Here is a 24,652-nt window from a genome sequence, read left to right as displayed (position 1 = left end):
TGACAAAAATAATTATGAAATTATTTTTCCGTTGGCTAACTTTCCAATAACATCATACATTATTTAACAAATTAATTAGAAACAAGATTACTTCATAATTTCTTTGGCCACATTAATTCTTAAGAGTCTTTTACCAATAGTATTATAGTTCATCGAAATTGATAACAAGCTTGCTTGTAATTAAATTATGCAATAAATTAGGAGCCTTCTGGCAAATAAGCTGAAAGAATGATAAAGATGAGCGTACAGTGATTTTGATTACATTCATTCCTTAGCTAAACTTGCCAAAAGAATTTTAATTTATTGAATAAATTAATTACAAGAAAGCTTGTAATTAAATCTTCCGTGGCGAGTATGATCAACGTATTATTATAAACAAAAAAATATTATGTGAAATACATTTTTTTCTGAGATAAACTTGAGTCGATTCCGGTCTGCACTTGTTACGTACGCATAACTTCCTATGAACAAATTTTCCATTTCATTTATCTGATGTGTTTGGTTTCCGTCTGTAAATAAAGAAAAAAGATTTAAGACTGATTGGAATATTTTTTTAATTTTGATACTAATTTACCTGAAATTACAATTAAAATGTTTTTTTCCTTTCCATGTTTTCCTGCTGATTGTAGTATTGCAGGTAATAAAGCAGCTTTATCACGCTCAGTCAGCTCGTCATTATTTTTAGAAATAATTTTCGAAATTCAAACTAGTTAAAAAATTAAAAAAAACTATTAGTTATTCAATTTATAACAATTAATTAATTTGACGGATATAAATTTTTTCAAATATGAATAATTGATCCAGGGAAAAATTTAGCTGAGGGAAGAATGTGGCCAAGAAATATAATTTCAGGGGTTTTTATTTTTTCTTAATATGTAATACTAATCAAGAATAAAATGGAGCTAGGGCACAAATTGAGCTAAGGAAAAAATGTGGAAGAATGAAGCTAGTTTACAGATATTTAATTTTTTGAATATGAATAATTGACCCAGAGAATTTAGCTGAAGAAAGAATGTGGCCAAAATAATTAGTTTTACTTGTATTAAATTTTTTAAATATGAATTATTAATCTAAAGGAAAAATGAAGCTAAAAAAAGAATGTGACCGGGAAATTAATTTTTTTTTTCAATATAAAATAATCATCAAAAAAACAATAGAGCTATGGCACAAATTTAGCTAAGGAAAGAATGTGGCCAAAATAATTAATTTTACTTGTATTAAATTTTTTAAATATCAATTATTAATCTAAGGGAAAAATGAAGCTAAGGAAAGGATGTGACCGGGAAATTAATTTTTTTTTTTCTTTTCTAATATAAAATAATCATCAAAAAAACAATAGAGCTATGGCACAAATTTAGCTAAGAAAAGAATGTGGCCAAAATAATTAAACTATAATTTTGTAAATAGGAAAATTAAAAAATTAGACGAAAAATAAAATTTTAATTTTAGTTGTTATTATTTTTTTTGAAGCACCGGGATAAAATAATAGAAAACAATACGAATGAGGGACACAGTCTCTCTTTTGCCCTGCTTTTCGTATCTGAAATCTGGTGCTTTGAATAAAAATAATAATAACTAAAATAAAATTAATTTATTTTAATAAATTTCTAATTTTTAATTTGCAAAACAAAATTTGAATAAAATTTAATTAAAATAGATTGAATATTGTCTCAGGGAAAAATATAGCTAAGAAGAGAATCTTCCCGAATCAATTCATTTTTTAGATGATAATTTTATTTTTTATTATCATCATATTTATTTTTTTATTATACTTCAAATTTTTTAAATTAAAAATATAATTTTCAATTTTTCATAATAAACTCTTGTCTTGTGATGAGTTGAAGATAACTCCTTACCTTTTTATATTTTTTCGATATACCCATAAGTTCCTACGTCTCGGGTTTTTATCAATTTCTTTTGATTTCCAGTTGTTGAAAAAGTGAATTTAATGTTGTCGTTATTATCATTCATATTATTTATTGCTATTAATTATCACAAAATGATGAGGATAATGATGATGGTACATAAAGGTGATCTCGAATTCCATGAAACAAAAAAAAAAATGAAATATTCCATTAGAGACAGGAAGGTTATTTTCGATTTTTTTAAAAACGAAATTACATATCAATTTTTACCTTTTTGTGATGAATATATAACCCGTTAGATTAATCTCGGAATCGTTGAAACAAAAAACAAACAAGACCAATTAGTAAGACAATTAAAAATCTTATTTAAAAATTATTAAACTATAGATTGATGCTTACCATGAAATTATGAAATTTTATATTTGCTGTTCACTTCTCTTGTTGCTTAATCAAACTTAAACGCGATAAAATAATCAGGAGACAACAACGCAAAAAATAAAGATAAAGTCTTAACATAATTTCTATACCTATCCTAAGTTAATTCTACTCCCGGAAACTCCGTTTACGTTACAAGAAAATAGATGGATAAATTTTTTGACTGGCCCCTCCAACTATTATTTTTATTTTTAATCAAATTTTCTTAAATTATTCATAAATATATGTTAATATATAATCAAATATCGAATTAGGATTTCTAAAAATTTTACAATTATAAAATTAATCTAATTTTATTATACTACGAAATAATTTTATTTAAAATCAATTTTTTTTCCTATTTCCGAATTTAAAATTTAATTATTATACTGTTATCAATATATATTATCGACTTTAAAAAACTTACATAAAAAATATTTATAAAATTACTTTTTTTGGCATACAGCTTTTTCTAATTATTTTATTATATCCCGCGAATACTTCTTTCTATTAGGTTAAAAATTACGATACTAAAAAAAAATATTAATGATCTTTGCAAAGAATGAATAAAGGAGTATGTATATTCGTACGCTAAATTTTCTAAGATAATACTAAAGGCTGCAGGACGCGTGTTTTTTCTACTATTTCAGTCTCAGTTATATTGTGATTATTTACTTTTTTTTCGGTTCTCTAAATGCATTATTAACAGTTCGACAAAACTCCTTAATTAATTCTTTGCTAAGATAATTAATGAACATATTTCCCAGGTCATGTTCGGAACAAAGTAACCAGTTTATAGGAACAGCCTTGTGTAACAACATTTGGGTTTTAATTACAACATCATTTTCATGTAAAATCGGCTTCACTAAAATATTAAATTGCGTTATAGCTTCTTCAAAACTCTCGATTATGAGAGGTGATAGAGGGTTTTGCGAGAAGTCCATGCTGCGTGAACAACTTTGGCAAGATGATTTGATATTTTTAAAAACTACTAACGCGAATTCAGCGATGACGATGTCTCTAAGCTCACAAGTATCCATGATATGATCTTCCAGACTTTTTGATCCTGTTTCCGGAATGTGAAAGACTGGAATATCATCATCAATATCACTTTCAGGATCTTCTGCAATGTGAAGCTTGTCATCGTCATCATCCTCAGAGTCATTATCAATCTGTTCTTTATTTTCTAAAATTGGTATAGAACCAAGCAAACACCCATCATGAATGTAGGTGTTTTCATTTGTATTTTCCGTTTGCTCGTTATCAATTATTCCGTTATCAATCGTATTATTTAAATTATCATTATTATCGTCTAAAACAGCAAACAAATCATCAAAATCTAGCAATTTTTCCCTTCTATCATTCTCACAATTGTTTTTATTTGTGTAGCTTTTTGTACAATTTACGATTAATGCGGTTTTCATGCAAGAAAGTGATAACACGCAATCAAGATTGGTATTATTACCGCAAATTGAACGAAAAAAGCCAAACAAATTTTCGAGAGGGTCTTGAGTTGTTTGGCGAGTAAAAAACTCTTCGAATCCCTGGGATTGAAGATAAATCCAAACACGTTGAAAGCTCGTTAACGTAGTGACAATATTTTTAAATGTAGGAGGCTTTTTCGCGGTCGTTCCCTCACATGTCAGTAACTTCATGTTTTCGAATTTGTTTTTATAATATTCCCACTTCTCGCAATGACCGGATGATGGTGTTGGGTTGGCTCGCGAAGGCTTGGAATATTTCTTCACTACATTTTGTCCCAATACAGAGTCAAATAGTTTATCCCAGTCTGCAATGACATCGGCTGTCTCTTGCATTGACCCTTTTGATAAGCTCTCAAGTGATTGAGAAGCATCCCTCAAATACCGAGCAGTCGACTCACTCAAGATCTGGGCAGCATATTTTACCCTCATCTTATCTCTTGATGAAGGAAAAATATAACGGTATTTTAATTTACCTGTTGATCCGGATGCCTGCCTTTTTTTAAACATGTCTATAACGTCCCGCCAACGAGCTAATTTACCGTTATAAATAATATTTTGCCCAGGATAATCCCAAACATTTTTACCACTGGAAGAGTGTTTCTGTATCCATTTCCACCAATCCCCTCGCAATAAACACGATAAACATTTAAGGAGATGAGGCCAGTCATAAAAGATCGCAACTTCCAAATTATCGACAAGAAAAAAACAATTATCGTTAGGAGTTCCGGACGGACCGAGCTTTAAAGTATTGAGAGCAGCGACGTTTGTTCTGCCCTGGTCACAGACAGTCCCGACTACAATAAATCCGCAATTACGTACGGCACGTATAACGTGCGGCAATATCGTGACAATTTCCCCTGTTTGTACAACTGACCCAGGAAACCAAAGACCGAGTGGTTGTACAAATTGCTTATATAACCCACCCAACATCATAACCAACGTTTTCTTGCAGATGGTTTTCGAACGTCCCCCCTCTGTACCTAAATCACGAAAACCTAAAACTTTGCCTGATTTTTCATGCAAAAACAATCCTGCCCTATTGGCTACTTCATCAAACATTATAACAACGTGTCTGTCTTTGAATGATAATTCAGATGCTTTTCTTTTTAAGGCTTGTATTACAGCAGAATTAAGGCCTACATCGATTATAATATCCGCGGATAACTTATTTAAAGTTGATACTGAAGGTATACAATGGGGCATCTCCGAATTTAAATTTTCATACGCTTTCTTAGATCGCTTTTTTTGCCCTAAACAAAATATTTTTATCGGCTTCGGGTATCGCCTACCGTTTTTTGTTGTCTTCTGATTACGCATTTGAGTTTCAATTAAGCAACGAACCAAAGGTGTTTCTATTTCTTCCGGGTCAATAAGATTTTTCCTCCGGAGTTTCTCCATTTCATTTTTATATTGAAGTCTTTTTATGGTATTTTCATGATCCAATAATTTCGTCATGACGGTTTTCATGATAGGATGCTTAAAAATTTTATCCTGAGGAAGATTTAGTTTTCCCCACAGACTTTTTCTGGTTGATCTCAATGAAGAAACTGCAAAGTTAGGTATCAAAAGATTAAAAATAAAGAATCAACCGGAATGATTGTTTGTGATTATATTATTGCGTCTGACCGGGAAATTTGGTAATAATATTTTTAAAAAATTAATCTAATAAAAAAATAAATGCATGTAAATTTTCTTTGAATTGGATACTTTAATTTCAATTTAAGGCATTTTCGCAAATTAGAGAACCTTTTTACCTCTGTAACGGATACACGTTGCGAAAAAAATAAAAAAATAAAATTTCTCGACCGGAAAATTGGTAATAACGTTTTGAAAAATTAATTTGAAAAAATAATAAATGCATGTAAATTTTCTTTGAATTGGGTACTTTAATTTCATGGGTCATCTTTAACATTTTATGATAATGAAAAAAAATTACAGACGTGCTTTTCATTTGAATGAATTAAAATCATACACCGAGAAAAATTTTTTGTGGAATTTACCGAAAAAAATATTCATTTTTACATGGTCACCACGACAGTTGGGATCGAAGCGCCAACAATGTAATTTAAAAAAGAGAACTTGTTAATTTCCGTGTATACATTAAAAATTTCAGTGTACCATGTAAAAACAAAATGAAATTTTTAGTTTTTTTTTTGCCAATGCTAAATAAAAAAAAAAAAAAAAAACAATAGTATTATACTTATTGTTCATTTTTTTTTTTTTTTTTTTTTGACTGCTGTCCCGACCGGGATACGAACCTGTGACTTTACCTAAACCTATGAACCTATATTCTAAACCGAGTGCCTTATCCCCTAAGCTATCGCGCGGTATTGTAAAAGGTGGAAAATTTAAATCCTTATTAGGGATAATCTTCACTAAATACAATAGAAAAAGTTTTTTTTATTAATAAGGATACTGAATTAGAACATAATATGATAAAAAAATATAAAATAAATTTAAACATTGAAATGTAAAAAAAAATTGGAATCTAACGCAATATTCAGGATATTTTTATGTATGTTGGTTGATTTGGCTAGAGATATCAGATAAATTAATTTTTCCTTGGTATTTTTACTTATTAAATACATAAAATACATGTTATTTTATTTTTAAAAAATAATAATGTCCAAGGAAAAGCAGTAGCTAAAGAATTGAGGTTGTCAAAGAATTATGTTTTAAGGAAATATATTTGCTTGAAAAATTATTCTTTGGCAACATTAATTCCTTAGCTACATCCTTTCCTTAGCTACTGCTTTTCCTTGGACATTATTATTTTTTTTTAATAAAATAACATGTATTTTATCTCTTCAATAAATAAAAATCCCAAGGAAAAATTAATTTATCTGATATCTCTAGCTATATCAACCAACATACATAAAAATATCCTGAATATTGCGTTAGATTTCAATTTTTTCTACATTGACTTTTTTTTTTTTCTACAGAAATTGTCAATCGCAAGAAACCCTGGAGAAGTAAAGCTGATTATAAGAATACAAAGTAGTACATGAGCAAATGGGAAACTATTTCTAATTGCAACTGACATTAAAATTATATAGAATCATTTTATATGAAAAATTGATAAAATAAAAAAAAACTTACCTGAGTGTCGTTTATGGCGGTCAGAAGTCATGGCTCGTTCAGTAGATGTAGGCGTAGGAGTAGGTGTAAGTGTAAGATCGTGTGTAGAAGCAGGTGTAGGAATACGATTAGGTGTAGATGTAAGTGTAGGAGTAGGTGTAGGTGTAAATGTAGGAGTAGGTGTAAGTGTAGGTGTGGGTGTAACACTGGGTGTAAGTGTAGATGTAGGTAATAGAGTCCTATCAGTGTCGACTATATCTGCATCCCGTTTAAACCGTTCGAATGAATCCATTTTTTCTTGTTTTGCGCAGAAAAATTCCAGGTCATTATTGGTCAGTCCATCAGGTAATAAAACCGTAGGGCACGCATCTTTTTTCAGCCTTTTCTGAGAAACAAGTGCAGTTTGTTCGAAATGACATTTGCAGATGTGTCGAGATAAGAGTTGAGAAAAGGACGAATCAAGAAGAGCTCTCTTTCCAGCGGCCTTTAACCATTTCAGACATCTGCATAAAAAAAGATTACCGATTACTAACAACGAATATAAGTGAAATTTCTTTTGTAGTAAAAAAACTCTTTTTTTCCTTGAGATGAAATTCAGTCTTTTTTGATTAAAATTGATCTAATTATCTTCTCTCGCTGGCATTCAAGGCAACTGGACCTACCTCACGTAAATTCATAGACCTAGCTTTTATTCTAATTAACACGTGAGTCAAAATTAAAATCTTGTATCGGTTAAAATCATTTTAATCTCTAATTAAATTCATAATTTATTAAATTCATTTGATTGTTGATAAACTTAAAATCATTATTTTGTTCTGAGTTAATAATTAATAATTTTAACTTGAGATATAAATCAGTGCCTTGAAAGTCAACTTGCGAAGTGTTATTGTGAGTAGTGTTTAAAATAATTGAGCAATCGGAGTACAGATGTAAATTGAGGGTCTACATGCAATAACCCGCTACGCGTTCAAAAAACTGTAAAAGTATTGTCCAACGGCAGAGGGGTGATATGAATTTTTAAATTTGTTGAATAAAAAAAAAAAATATATACACATCTTAACAATGAAAAATAAAAATTATCTTTCATTAGACTTTTTTTTTCAAATCATTATTATTGTGAAATATCGTAGCCGGATTAAATATCAAATAATTGATTATTACTGAATAAAATAATCCTGCCTGATATATTTTTAATTAATCCAAATCACCCTGCTCACTTAAGATACAATGGGTAGGTTTGGGAAGATAGACGCGTAATTTAGAAAGGATAAATGACACCTGAAATGGACACGGAAAATATAATACGAACACAGATATAATTCAACAATAAAATAATTAAGTAGACCCAAGAAATTTGATACTCGGACAAAACATTACATATTTAGAAAAACGCCATGATTTAAATTAGATATTACATACAAAATAAACTTAATTTCTTATAAATTATAAAATATTAAACGCTCAAAATTTACTTAAAACAAAGGCCCAACGCGTCGATAATTTAAAGAGAGAAAAATCAAGTGAATTACGGAGTCAGTGATTAGAAATATTAAAGAAACGACCCGTCAATTAAATATTACGTAACCCGGTGAATAATCAACTAGATTGAGAAGCAATCTAGTTGTTAAAATAAATGAAACACTGACTCTACAATTACGTAATTATAACACTTGATAAACGTCGAGACTTTACTTAAAATTACACTGATAAACCGCGAACAAACACTAAATATTAAAGTAATATTTGTACTTACAATAATTGTTGAATTAAAACTACCTTGTAGTTGCCTACGTACTTGACCTTGGCTTGGCTTCTAATTATTTGGTACTGGGATTATTGTATTTACCAATAAAATGATCAGTGTATATAAATATAAATATATCTGCCAGTATACTTATATTTTTATGTAAACGGATTGATGATAAATCGTAGTGCTTGTAATTGTACGGTGCACTCGCGTTACACAGACTCTAGGTTTATTTTATAAAAATCGTAATTTAATTGTTCACGGAAAATATCTATTTGTTTAATAATTTTTTTATTATAACAACTTATTAAACTAAGCGTTCAATTGATTTGAATAAAATTAATAAAGCTATTGACCAAGAGATTTATAATTATTTCAACTGAATTAAAAATATACACTGAGAGAAATATTAACTAAGAATTACAAACGTAAAAGAAAAAATTACAAAATAAATAGTAAAAACTGCGTTCCCCCGTCATTTATAAGAATTATTCGTATATTGATAGATAATTTTTACAATAAAATTATGTAAAAAATCTGGCCATTGACTATATACACTACTAAGCCATAAAATTTACACAATTTTATTGTAATTTCTGTTTAAAAAAATGACTAAATTCACGACACTCACAAGTAAATTCTAGCAGACTGAGAATTTACCCACTACCGGTTTTAGAATTTACTAAATTTTATTACAAATTTTATTTAAAAGTTGGACATTTTTTGTGTTAAGTTGGGCAGTTTGTGCTAGATTCACGGAGAATAGCAATCAATTCCCGGCAACATTTTTTCTTTTCTGTTTACACGCTCAAAACTCGAAAACTAATTGTTAAATAGAAAAAAGTTATTCTTGATAAATTGTTTAGAAATAAATAACCAACAATAAACCTCGCTTAACCCCATACCTAGCTTCAACAGATAAGGCTGTAGAAATGCTTGAAATTACATGACAGTTCAATCATTTGTTCAATCGGTCGGCCATCTTTGTGTTATTTCGTCCCACAAACAGAATTTTTACAAAGCTATATAGTAAAAAATATTTAAGTCTATGCTAACTTTTATATGTCTACATGATAATTTTTATTATATATATAAGAATATTCTTTAAATTGTGCAGTATTTTTTATTCAACCATATAATAATTTTTATTGTTTTCACAAAACATGTATGTCTTTATTTTAATTAACTCATAACTCATTATCTAAGAGATTAATCAAAAAAAGTAATTCTTTATAAATTGTTTAGAATTGAATTTTCAATAATAAACTTCACTCAACCCCATGTCCATCTGCAATAGATAACGATGTATAGAGGCTTGAAGTAACCCAACAATTTTTTGACATTTTACACATTTTACATAATTTTATTGTAGAATTCCGACTCTCGCGGCCAGTCCCAGAATTAAAACAAAAATTACAAAGTACTATAGTAATTTCTATTCAACCATGATTTTAATTTTTAGTTAAAATTTCTCTCAGTGTACTTACAATCAATTTAATCAACTTAATATATAGCTGAAAGCTATATATATTTATTCAAAATAATCAAAGTGATTGAATCCAGAAATTATTAAAATATTCTAAGTTTTAATTTAGAAATAATTAAATTTTCTAAGTCAAAATTCAGATATTGTAAAATTTTCCAAGTTTTAATTTAGAAATATTAAAATTTTCTAAGTTTTAATTCAGAAAAATTAAAATTTTCTAAGTCTTTATTAGAAGAATAGAGCTTCGGCGATGAAGTAGAACTTAGTTAGAGCTGGAAGAGCTAGTTATGGTGCAGAGACTGCGGACCGAGTGATCTAGAAAATCTCGATCGATCTAGTTTGGGACTCTCTTAGAAAAGTGAGGATACTTCGAGGACGTTCAGTTTTCTCCTGGTCCATTCCCTATTTTCCTCAGTCTACTTATTTCCTATTGGTCAGCGTAAAAGACGTGATCTTTGCTGACTAATTAAAAATATTTCGAATTAAAATTTTATAACATGAGTGGTATCATGAAAATCCTTGTATTTTTTAGATTCTGTCGATATCACTCATTGTACTAATTTATCATTTCAATTAATTATTAAAATTGGCGGAACTGCCGCTTGGCATTAGTGCCGGCTCCAGAAAATCATTGAGGGGACAAGATCTCTGGCTCCTCTCAATATATTACTTTTCTATTGCGTAAGATGGAGCTCAGGGTATCAAAATATACCCTGAATATATAATACAGATTAAAAGATTAAAAAAAAAAAAATTACTTGTGACGAAAATTAAAATTTTCAATACTCCGGTGGGTCATGTGCAATTATTAATCGGTTCATTTTTTTTTTTTTTTAAATAAATGTCATATTGCTCATAGGTTATGTCGTTTTGTTTACTACGGAATATTATTATAAAAATATGTTCATCTGTGTGAGTGCGTTTTACTGAGCAGGGCTGCCAACTTCGTGCGACTAATCTGCCTCAATATAATTTTGACAGATTCCAATGTTAATCAGTTCCGTGACTCCGAAAATAAAATTTTGTAATTAATCATCAATATCTTCGTCAATTTTTAAGATATCGCGTTCATATTTGCGGCAAATTGTAGATAAAAATAAAATGAAACTTTAAATTAGTCGGTGGAAGTTAATCGGATGGATAGTTTAAGAGTTATTAATTTTTTTAAAAAAAAGACAAAATGACAAATTTGATATTTTTAGCATTTACGGCTTTAATAATTACTTTTTAAAAAAACGAAAATATACGAATTGTAGGTATTAAAAATACGCTTCTTTTGATCATAATATGAAGTCTCTAGGTCTATTGGCTAAGGAGCTACGACACTTTTTTTTTTTTCTTAGACAAATGCAATACGTAGGTGACGCGAAGCGTCCCACCTACGTAAAATAAAAAAAATTAGTGCGCCTACCGCAGGACATTACAATTGTTTAAAAAAAAATAATAAACAAATGTTTTTTTTATCAAAATTTTTCATTATTATAAACATATATTGCAATAACTTTTTTATTTATTGAAGAAATCATTTGAAAATTTTAGTAAATATTAATTATGATGCAGGGAACCCTGTAGAACAATCATGATTCACAAATTTTCATATTGTTTATTAATTATTATTTTTTAATGGTAGATTATGTTTATTAAATTTTTTCAACTTCATCATTAAAAAGAGTCGAATAAATTTTATCGTAGAAAAAACTTCTAGTGAAGAAAATATCAATAGCTACTTAAACGACATTTATTGAAATTTTAGAAGTTTTTTTTCAAAAATTGACTTGTTTATTAAATAAACAATGTAGCACGCGAGCCATTGGAATCTTATTTCGTACGCTGGTGGAGTTTGGACTCATACGTATCCGTTTTCTTGATCAACTAAAAAAATTTTGGCGTAAGTAAATTATTATACATAATATTATTTATTTATATATCCATTTGTTTATATATATTTATACATTTTATATATATGTATATAGATATATGTATATAAGATCATTGATCCAATGATATTCTCCTTTTGTTTATTAATATATTTATATTGACTATAAATGAAAGTTCATATTTGTTTTTAAACAATAATAATGATTTGAAAAAAAAGTCTAATGAAAGATAATTTTTATTTTTCATTGTTAAGATGTGTATATATTTTTTTTTTTATTTAACAAATTTAAAAATTCATATCACCCCTCTGCCGTTGGAAATACTTTTACAGTTTTTCGAACGCGTAGCGGGTTATTGCATGTACACCCTCAATTGTTACTATAAAATTTGTGAAATTTAATAAGTAATAGTTAAGTAAATTTAAGTAATAAATTTGGTGAGTTGCGTGACCGCATGGCCGTCACCATCTTAGTTTTGTGAATCCCTTAAATTATCCAAGTGTCTTAAATTTTTAAAGTGTGTGTTAATTGATTAAAGTGCTCTAATAAAATAAATCAAGTGTTAAAAGAATAAAAATAGTGCCACTAGTTATTATTTTAATATAATATTTAATTGGGTCAATATTCTGTTCACGTGTTTGTTGGAGTCCACCATCTTGTTCCTATCAATCCAAATCCCGCGTCTGTGTTCTGTTCTTGTGTTCGTTGGACACGAATTCAGATTTATTTTATGATTTGATATTAAGCTTTTTTTTAAAAAAAAAATTAAATTTATCGTGCGTATATTGTTTTTTTACAAACAAAGTAGAAAATTTTTAATAGTTCAGACTTAATTACATGCGCCAAAAATATATATTTCTCTCTTTACTTACTGGAGTCATATCTAAATTAATATACTTACAATTATAGTGACAATTTCGAATACTTGACTCTAATTTTTAGAAGTAATTTCTATTTTTCTTAAGGGTTGTCAATGATAAGTAAAATCTAAAAAATACAGAGATGCCCCCGGTGGTGTTTTCAATTTAAAAAGAGTCGCGACTTAATTTGGATGGATTCGGGGTTCAGACTGTCTTAAATGACGTGGAATGCCTCATCAATATATATAAATTAATTGAATTTATTTCAATATTGTATGCTATTAAAAGTTTTTTGAATATAAGAAAATAGGCAACTAACACCTTTGAAAAAATTTAATTTCATTATTATAAGCCTACATAAATAATCATAATATATTACTATCAATAATAATAAAAAACTCAAAAAATTTAGTCAAAATGTAGTAAATAGTGTCGTCATTGTAATTATGCATAAAGTGTAGTAGGTGTAGTACTTGTGTTTTTCGACCCCATTTTGTAGTCATGGTGTCACTGAATCTGGTCATGAATTACCGAATAGATAGACGGTGAGGGGAGCTTGGTCCTGGTTAAATCAATTCAAGTTTTATCTGGTCAAATAAAGTTCAACCGATTTACAAATTCATTCCTCTTATATATTTGTGGAATGTATATACATTATTTCCTTTCTACCCGATATATGTATATATTCACATTTATAATATTTATATGGAATCGACAAAGACCAAAAAATGTGACCTTGTAGCCTACATTGCGTTTTTTTAAAATTTATAGTCAATGGAATAAGACACATAACAAATTTAACGTTTAAAACTGTTCAATTATTTTTGAAGTGAAACTTCTTTAGAATGAGTAGTTAAAAAAAAAACAAAAGATGGGTGCAACAAAAGTAACGCAATGAAGGTAGTCAATTATAATTAATTTATTGATTTAAGTTTATATTTATCTTTTGTTTTTTTCTATTTACTATTTATTTCCTTGACTACGAAAGATTGAATAATTTTATTGAACATCAGACAAATATATAGGTAAGCAATACTTCTTTTTTAACGTGAATTATTTTAATTAAAACATTATAGATTCGGTTAAAAATAATTATTCATCACAATTAATGAAAGATAAATTGAAACCATCAAAAAGGAATTAATCAATAAGTTAGATATGATGAGAAAACAATGTACATAAGCACAAGATTATACTGGACGATTTCAATCACCAATATCATTAGCAATACCAGAAAAACTAAATGCTTTACTTGAAAAATATCGTGCAGCATCAGAAAATACTGGTTATTGTCTATCAGATCCATATTGATTGCCAACATTACCAGAATTGATTAAAAAACTAATGGGTTTATTCGTTTATATATCGTTATCGGTCAGCCATCAACTCTTCGACGATCGTTTTGATGAATACTTATAACAAGTCATAAATAAGTAATTTGAACAATTGGACAATTAGAGTTAGTGGAGGAAGAAACATTCAAGTGGAAAGAACACCGAAATGTGAACCATCTACTAGTAGAGTGGAACCCTTAGGTAGGTTTTTTTTTACTGACAGTCTGAGGCAGAAACTGCTCAGTAGTAATAGGCTTTCTATCTTGACCAAAGTTGTATATTGATTCTGTCACACATTCAGGGACCAGTCTCTCGGAAAATATATAGATAATAGGTTTTTATGGAATACTAGACTTATATCGTTAAACTTCGAATATAGCTTAATGTAGATTTTTTTGTGACTGTAATCACAAGAAAAAGCATCAAGAAGTTGACAGCTCCAGCTGTCAATTTATTGACTTCACGTTGAATGGCTTTGATAGGTGGCTGTCAGAGTGATAGTAAAACCTAACATATTCTTCAGTTGAGATATTTTGTCGCATTTATATTACATTCGAGAGTTGATATTTTACAGAATAACAGTTGCTTCTGCAGTCAATCCAGTGACTTAGGAGAGAAAAAAATTTATTTTATGAACAATTTCGATGATACTATCACTTTCAATAATATTATGTTTCGTTTTTTATGTGACTTATTGTTATTTCGTGATAAAATGTAAAGTTTTGGATCGAATTGGCTTTTAATATGCTCATTTTGTTCCGATTTTTTCCGAAAAGAAATTATCATACTTTTTTAAAACTTTTTGGCCTTATGAGGTTCAATATTCCTATTTTCTCACAGGGGCCAATAATAAATTTTGACTGATCAATTCCGGCAATTTCCCAATCGACGACGCTTTATTAACTTTACGATGTTTTTTTTTTCAATTTTTCGGTTTCTTATTTTATTTTTATTCAACGATATGTAGTGTCAGAATTTGGTATTCCAACATATTTTTTAAACTGACGAACTAAATTAAATTTTGTTATTTGTTGGCACCTATAGGTATAATCAATAAATTTCAATTCAAGATGATTATTTAAAAAGCTTAATCAAAAAGCTTTAGACACTATATTTTATATGCCGAATTTTTAATTTTATATGAATGCTCAGAGGTCTTCGAATAAATAAATTATCGTTTTTTTAGAAATAAACGTTTATAAAGTTCTCTAGCCACGAAACAGTTGATCAAAAATTTTTTTTTCAATATGTATTTCAAAGCTTTTTTTTTTGAGCTTTCGAATGGTCATATTACCAAGTCTCTAGCTCAAAAATTGATAAAGTTATGAACAAAAGTATAAAATGAACATTCTGCTTACATGTATTTTAAATGGAAAATATTCAAAGTCGATGAGTGACATTGAAAAAAAAAAAAATTGCAAATAGTAGATGGTTTGTCTTGTTACAGGCGAGCTACTGAATGTTTGGATCTGAGTATTTTTTCTTGAAGCCTATGATTCCCCTTCTATGCGTCCACTAAGTCACACATACATTTGCATACATTTATAAAAAAATAAACGGTGTAAACCGAGTGCTGCCGAGACATGGTGATTCGGCTGATGTCGGCTATCTCAAAGTAAACTCGGCAGCACTCGATTTACATCGTTTATTTTTTTATAAATGTGTGTGTGACTTAGTGGACGCATAGAAGGGGAGTCATAAGCTTTAAGAAAAAATACTCAGATCCAAACATTCAGTAGCTCGCCTGTAAATACTAAGATTTTAGGGGGTGGGAGAGAAAAAAAAATAATTTTTTTTTTTTTTGAAACGGTCTAATATATATATATTGGTGTAAGTATCCGTGACACCAGTATAATTGGTTTAGTTAGCAAAGTATGTATGTATGTGTGAGAATACGTGAGAAGAGAGAATAAGAGCTAATTATTTCACTTCGGTGTCTACCGGTGTGCCGTCAAGCAGCCACCATCAATAAATTGCATTGCAAAATAATTTATGAAATCAAATATAACCTGTGTGGAAATAAAATAAAGTTGAACTCCATTGTATGGAGAATTTATATTTGAATGATATAATAACATCATATTATATCATTAATCATAATTTATAAAATAAATTGACACCGTCGACTGAGTGTCACCAATTCCAAGTAATTGAACTGGCAAATATATTGGCAGTTCTGAACGGCGTTCCATCGGTGAAATTCACCGCCATTATATTGTGCCATATCAACAATATCATCATCAAATACTTGGATTTCATCTTGTTTACTTGGCTAACCTCGTCTCGAGAGACAAAATCAACATCATCTTCTGTTACCATTGGGCCTGATCAACCCGGTCATTATCAGCATCGTCAAAAACTTCAAGTAATAGGTTACACAACACATAATGTATGCAAGTATGTGTGTGAGTGTGCGTGCACATAATTAGTAAATAAATAAAAAAAAAGTCGAATAAATTTTGCCATCGTTATTCATATTATAACTTGTTTTATAAAATTCTTTTCACGACCTAGCCATTTTCAGGGTATTGGTAAATGATCATTATTCATGTTTTAAAAATAAATTTGTTTAAATACGATAATAACCTAAATTCATATTAAAATTTCAAAGTATAAATCAGATTCCCTAACATTACGGTCCAACCCGTTATGAACTGTTATTGAACGGTCGTCTCGAGGTTGGAATGTGTGCAAAAAAAAACCGAAAACAAACCATTTTTAAATCTCAAAATAACTCAATCAGAAGTAACCGTTAGTTGACCGTTGATAAACCTTGTTCAAACCACTGAAATATAATAAAACTGGAACTTTAACTTCAAACCTGAAACAAACCTGATTCCAAGTTACGAGAGTGATTGGGTCATATCGTTAGGGAAACCTGAAAGTAACCGAAATCCAACCAAAGTTATTGAACGGTTGAATAACGGTTACAGCAAACTGGTCTTCAGTTTACAAAATCTCAAAATAACCATTATAAAACGTGGCTAAAGACAGTTGTTCTTGCGCACATTGCAACTGTCAGGTAACAGTTATCCAACCACGAAGTAACCTTATAAAAATTTAACCCCAAAATAACCTGATTCCAACCCACGAAACGGGTTGGGTCATACCGTTAGGGCTATTACAAATATATGAAATGAAACAAAAGTTCTCTTAAGTTGTTAATTTTTAAGAATTATCCTTCCTCGCTAGAATATAAGATAACAAAAAATAACGATTTAGTTTGTAGAATATAATGTTAGAAATATCAAAACCGAATTAATAATTAAACTCAGCAATAATATTTTTCAATAACAGTTTATTCAGTATCGTCGGATGACTCTTTTTAAAAACAAGGATAGCATCAAATATACATGTGTTTCTTTTCTAATCCATTCTAGTCGACCGTCGTTCACGCCAACCAACTCGGGGAGACCGTGGGTGCTCTCTCTCTCTCCTTTCTTAGTTCCTCTCTCTCTTCAGAACCGTAAACGCCCGACCTTCTTCGAGCTGACATCGGTTCTCCGAGAGACCCATGCCTTTCGCATTGCACCCAACCACTTACTTGATCAGAGGGAGTCTATTGTTGTTATCTGACTATTTCTTACAATAATAATAAAACAAGTTTGAGCAAGTTCAATCGTGTTCAAACAGGAAAAAAAATACCTTCTAGATTTCATTGTTATAAAATTGATAGACATCACACGATATAGGATTAAAAGATTAAATTTCAGAAATATTATAAAACAAGTTCGAACACGAATAATCAGCTTTTTTCAAAAAAAATTTTTTGTATCTATTGTTATAAAATCAATAAGTCATTCCATGAAATAAGATTAGAGGATTAAAAGATTAAAAGAATAAAATAATAAAAAGTAAAAACTTTTGTCTAAGAAGAAAAAATTTATAGTAGGCATAAGCATCACCTAATTTTCCCTCTCCCACAAAATATAAGCCAATCACAACGTTCCCCCACTCCTAAAAATTTTTCGTGAAGAGAGGGAGGGGAACTTTTTCGTTGTTGGGGACTTGAGATTTGAGTATATAATCTTGTGCACAGAGAATGAGCATCACTTTTCGTTTAGTCCATTAACTGTAGTGTGCTCAGTGTTAGAAACCAACAAGTAAGTTTTATCATATACATACATATATTTATATTAACCTATTGATATTATCATTGTTATACATTTATTTTAATAACTTAAAAATAACTTTTCCATCTATAGATATCGAAAATGGGTTTTATAAAAGCAAAAAAACTTCAAAAAGCTAACTAACGCAAATCATTGAAGGACTTGAAGAGGAAAATAGTATATGAAATTACAAAAGTAGTGAGATTTACAACAGCAACATATGGTCCAGCGCTAACAGTTAAAATCAACGATGGAAATTATGTATAGGTACCAAAAAGATTTGCTGAACACTTCAATGAAAATGATGAAGAATTTAAGGAGCTAGAAAATGCTGTCAAGACGGGAAGACTAACCATGGTTTGCGATGGTGAAAATAATCAAGATGTCTTATTGGATGATACTATATTTAATTTACATGGATTCGATGATGGGGAAATGTGAATAAATAAATAAATACACTAAATTCAATCCAGCGTAATCAATGCCTGTGTGTTCAAATGCACATGTAGGTATAACTTTTGAAAAAGGTAGTTTGATGTGCACGAATCACTCTTTGTCAAGCACACTTTACACATCGTAAAATGTGTGCCTTTACACTCGCTCTTTCTCCAATCATCCAATAATGTTGTCTAAGGTGTTCTAATGTAAGTTGAGTGCCACTGTGAACTGCACTTTTGTGTGCATAATCAATCAACAACGTTGTTAACTTTGCTGATTTTGGTAATATTGCTTGATGTTTATTTTCATAAGATGTGTTCTCTAATCTTCCACCAACTCTCAATATTCCTTGTGCATCTATGAATGCTGTTAGTTTATTGAGTGGATGAGAGCTAGTCAATGTTCTGTTGTCTAAAATAGTCGTTAGTTCTTGACTAAAGTCTACTGACTGTGTGGACTTAATCCAGAATGTTTTTGCTTGTTCCATTGCTTCGTGCATTTTGACTTTACCTTATCGTATAACGGTCAAAGGAAGGTTCAATTGATCAGTAATGATGCACTGATTATAAAAATAACGATGGCTGAGCATTTAGAAGGATTTTTTTTTGATGGCCGACCAAAAAACTTCAAATCTTAAGTTTAAATGCATTGTTATTTTTATATTCAGGGCATTATCACTAATCGATTGAGCCTATTTTCAATCGTTATTCGATAAGGGAGGTGTATTAAGGTAAGAAAAAAAAAGTAAAAAACCCTATTGTTTATTTTATTTTTTTACTATTTTATTGATTCTGGCCGTTTTTACGGTGATCGCATCCTGAATTTTTTACCAATACAGTAAAATTTTCTTAGCTTTCCGAAAAAAATATTTTGAAAAAAATCAATGTATGGGCAAGCCCACAAAAACAGCATTTCACATTTTAAACCCGAATTTTAGAGTTTTTTTGGAAATATACAAAAAAACTAAGATTTCCTATGAAAAGCTAAGAAAATTCCACGTAGAAAAATATTATTGATAAAACTTCTTTTTCGTTCTAAAAGTCTGAAAAAATGATTTGAGAAAAAAAAAAATATGAATGTGATGGAATTCCCCATAGAATAACTCCGAAAATGATGACTGAAAAAAAAAAAAAAAAAAAATTTTGAGTTTACCGTCATACTCTAGTCTTGTGACTTACCAATTTTCAGCAAGATAGAAGATAGTGAGGCCCACATCGACGTTTGGAAATGCTAGACTGGCTCATTTATATAACATCGATTCTTAATTTTTATATACAAAAGTAACTCATTTTTTTTTTTTTTTAACGAAAAAAATATGTGTAATCAAAATATATGAATAAAAAACATAAGGTGGTTATATCTCACCATAGTTTGTAAATTTGGTTTTGTAATAATTTAATTTCAATTAAGAACAACGTAATTTTTTTTATTCATATATTTTTATTTTACATATTTTGTTTATTAAAAAATGAAAAAATGTTATAGTGACTTTTGTATATAAAAATTAAGAATTTTTTTTTTGATGTTATTTCACTTCTTTTGTTTAATTAATCGCAATATGTAAAAAAACTATTCTGGGGAAGATCTTAAGTTTTCAATTAAAAAAAAAAATTATAAAAAATTATTTGAAAGATACAAATACGTGCTGAACTATCCCGGCTAATACGCATGCGCGTTTATACATGTATATATGTGAATATGTATACGCATATTTATATGTTGCACAATAGGGATCTGACCTATGGGCGGGGTTTGGTTGCTCACGCACACATTTATTGTGTAAAAGCTTATCTGTGAGGCAATATGGCGCATTCGAGACCGTTTTACTATAGTATGCTATCGTCAACAAACTATACCATATAAAATTTTTTCATGTAGTTTTAATGGTCTGGAAATAGTTCACTGTGCGCCACCAGATGCCATGGTGAATAGGTCAGATCCCTATATAAAGCGAGAGTAAATTGACATGGTGAACGCAAGAAAGAGAAAAATGCAAAATCGGGAAATTTTGATAAAATATTTATTACGGAGGCTAGGAGCCGAAAGGCTCAGCCGCAGTATTGGATTTATCCCCCCAAAAAAAAAAAACGTTCATAACTTCTAAACTAATTGTCGTAAAGACTTCAGATTTGGCTCAAAAAAAGCGGCTTTGGAAATCCTATCACCCCTGATAAAAAAAAACATTATCTATTTAGCCATTTTTTTTTTTTTTCCAAAAAACGAAAAAAAAAAAATTGTGTTTTTTTTTTTTTTTTTTTTTGCACGAAAAATACTATTCGTACGATAAAAATTCATTTGAAAAAGTTATAGAATTTTGAAAAACGATTATTTTAAGCCTAATATGAAACCTCTGTGACTACTCTATTTTGAGTTCTAGCTTGTGCCGTTTTCATTTTTTAGGCAAACGATAACTCATGATGAAATGGTGTTAGAGACTTCATATTAGGCTTAAAACATGCGTATTCGAAAATTCTATCGCCTCTCCAAAAAAATTTTGATCTATGAATCATATTTTTCATAATAAATTTGAAAAAATTAATTTTTTTTTTGTTTCAATTTAGTTTTTTTAAAAGTGACTGAACACATAATGCTCTTTCTCAAGAGGGGCGATGGAGATTCAGAAAACGCGTTGTTTGAGCCTGATACGAAGTCTCTACTACAATTTCATCGAAAGTTATTGCTTTCCTAGTTTTTGAGTAATTTCTGAAAACTCTCTAACTTTCGACAAAATTGTCCTAGATACTTTGGATAAGACTTAAAAAGCATGTGTGGTATAATCCTACAACTTTCACTGGAAACTTTTTTCAAAAAAAATTATAGTTTTTATAAAATTGTAAAAAATAGAATTTTTGAAATATTTTTGTAATTTTTTTTTCGAAAATAGAAAAAAATTGACCATTGAAATCAGGGTACACTCTTCGAGGGGCGATAGAGTTTTGAAAACCACGTTTTTTGAGTCTAATTTTAAGTCATTTCGTTGATTCTAACAAAAGTTATAGCTTGCCTTAACTTGAACGAAAAAAAAAAAAAAAAAATCGATTTTTAGAAAAATAAAAAAAATGTACTATTATTGTATTGTTACTATCAAAAATCATTTAACAGATAAAATTTAACACGGCCCTCGCCGGAGTTTTGAAAATTTTTAATTTTCAACGGTAACGCGGGCCACACGCCCCCAACAAACGTTACCAGATCTTTTTTTTTTTTAATTTTAGTTTTTTTTTTTTTTTCTCAAAAACTATCAGAGCTAGAAGAAAAAACCCCAATGCGGGCGATAGAAGAAGTTTGATGCAGCGACCATTATCAGAAAAACAAAGTAAGCCACATTTTTTATTTTTCATAAAATAAGTGATGATTTTCTAAAAAAATATTTATATTTATTTTTTCATATTGAGCCGAAATTTTAAAATTAATATTTCCAAAAAACATTAATTTTTGGAACTCTATCGTTTCTTTCAGTTTCTTTGAAGAAAAAATTATCATTTCTATTATTATTAATTTTTTTTTTCATATTTCAGACAGCTCAACAAATGTTTTATTACTCGTAACTCACCGCAAAATTATCAAATCACAATATTCTACAAAAGATGTAAACTTCTCAAAGTATACAATTGGAGATCCAAAAATAGTTGGATATTTTAGTGTTAATAAAGAAAAATCATACTGTTCTGATTCATCAAAGATGAAATATTTTCATCAAGCGTCTGTTAAAAAAAATGTAAAATTTAATTTTAATTATGGCAGAGAATTCACCACAATAACTGATTCATTGGACTACACATAAAAAACTCCAAGATCTGGTTTTTGAAAAAAGACCTTTGAATCAGTTAGAGTTGATAGAATTAAAAACTTGCAAAGAAATTTATCCAGAAGAAGCACCTCATGTAAATATAGATATACATCTTTGAATATGTAGACCTCATGCTTTTTGTTAGGTATATCAAAAGACAAGATTACAAGGTATATATATCAAAAACTACAAGTATATCAATTACAACTTGTACAACATCAATGCAATTTAAAAGGTAAAAAATTTATTTTTTGAATTTTAAAAAAATAAAAATTACGAAAAAATATATATTTACCATTTGTTTTATCAATCTTTTTATGAAAAAAAAAAAAAAAAAAAAAAAAATTAAAATGATTTCATCTAACGAATGTACCAAAAATAAATTTAAAAAAAACACAATCATTTTTCCCAGCATATTTTCGGAGTAACCTCAAAGAAAATTAAAAATTCAATCAAAGATTTTTCATATATTCTCAATCATCAAATAATTAATATTTTTTGTTTGTAGTGCATTATGGCAAATGTTGTTAGAAGTTCTAATTACGATGTTCGAGAAACGATGCTGTTAGTTGATTTAGTTTTCAAATATAAATCAATTATTGAAAACGAAGAAACAGATGGGATCAGCAATAAATTTAAAGAAGAATGTTGGACAAAAATACAAAATGAATTCAATCAAGGACCATCTCAGAATGAAAGTCGACCTGTATCATCATCAAAAAATAAATGGTCGAATTTAACAAAAGAGGCAAGGTCATACAGTGCCGGTATGAAGAGAATAAAATACGAAACAGGAGGAGGAAAAAAAAAATTGTTCACTAATGATGTATTTGAAAAAGTTTTATCAATTATTGGTTTGTCAGCAACTGGTTTTAAGAATGAATATGATAATGATGCTGAACCACTGAAAAAAAAACTAAAACAGAATGAACCTTGTGTTAATGACATTTTGGAAGATCAAGAAAATTCAATTGAAAATAATAAAGATTGCCAAGAAGTTTTTCATCATTTAGTTCATGAATCAAAAGAAATACCACTTTGGGATCGTTGGGAAAAAAAATCATCTAAAAAACTAGTCAGCGCTCCTCTCCAGTCTTCTATTTCAAAAGTTGTCAAATTACATGTAACAGGAAAAAAAATCCAACTTCCAAATGGAGGCATATCCACCTTGAAACAAGTCAAACCCTTGTCTGAATTGAACATCAATAAAAAAAAAATCAATGAACGTGATTTAAGTAATTATAAAAACTGTGAAAGTAATATATACACTAAAAGTATGGCAAATTACATATCAGCTAATACTTCATCACAGCCATCTCTCAATGCATCTGTCACTTCACCTGGTCAAGATAGAAATTCGAATAATATCAAGACCCTACACAGCTTGAAAAAAATATCACCAAAGGCAACCCCAAAAATTAATGGACTGATTGATATGATGATTCATGAAACATTGGAGCAGCAAGTTGAAGAAAGTAAAAAAAAAAATTAAACAAGATAAAATAATAAAATAGCACCAAAAATACATTTTCACAATACCAGCATCGCATTTATATTATTAATTCATTTAGTCTTGTTGATATTTTCAATTTAATATCTTCATCAAAAAATCAAGTATATCAAATTATAATTTACTTATTGTCATATGTTTGCACAATTAAATCATCATCTAGCTTGTTTAATAATACGTCGTACAAAACGTGAACAAGATAGTTGGACTGAAGATGGAAGACTATGTGCTCCGTTATTATTAACAACAATGCATTGTTCACCAATTGATACAGTTGCACCATTATCAGCAAATATTAAATCTCAATCAAATCAAGCATAAGTTGGTATTTGGCATCGTAAAGGTGAAATATCGTGGTAGTCAAGCTGCTCATGTTCTTCAAGATTCCATACGTAATGATGTCAAACGTTTAACTGATCAAGTAATCAATTTTGCTAATGATACAACTAAAAATTCACCCATTAGATTATTATTATCTACTGAACTTGCTGAATTTCATCAAATAAGTGAACAAGTATTTCCAGCTTCATTACATCATCATGTTTGGATTGGTATTGTCAATAAACCAAAACCATTAAAAAGTCAAAATTCATAATCTAAAAAATAATAATTCAGTACCAATAAAAAATCAACAGTGTCATGTATTTAAAAGTAAGT

The 24,652-nt window shown here is 29.1% G+C and overlaps 1 long non-coding RNA gene across 1 annotated transcript; it reads right to left on the bottom strand.

Annotated features, from left to right (window-relative positions):
* Positions 1–256: 256 nt before the first annotated feature.
* Positions 257–2,036, bottom strand: LOC122851955. Its single transcript, XR_006373774.1, has 3 exons — positions 1,857–2,036; positions 575–706; positions 257–509 (listed from the first exon to the last, which is right to left on the bottom strand). It is a non-coding gene; the product is annotated as an uncharacterized LOC122851955 (long non-coding RNA).
* Positions 2,037–24,652: the final 22,616 nt, after the last annotated feature.

Source organism: Aphidius gifuensis, linkage group LG3 (assembly GCF_014905175.1).
Source record: "Aphidius gifuensis isolate YNYX2018 linkage group LG3, ASM1490517v1, whole genome shotgun sequence".
NCBI lineage: Eukaryota > Metazoa > Arthropoda > Insecta > Hymenoptera > Braconidae > Aphidius > Aphidius gifuensis.
The sequence above is the reverse complement of the archived record's forward strand: the minus strand, read 5'-3'. Positions and strand labels throughout refer to the sequence as shown.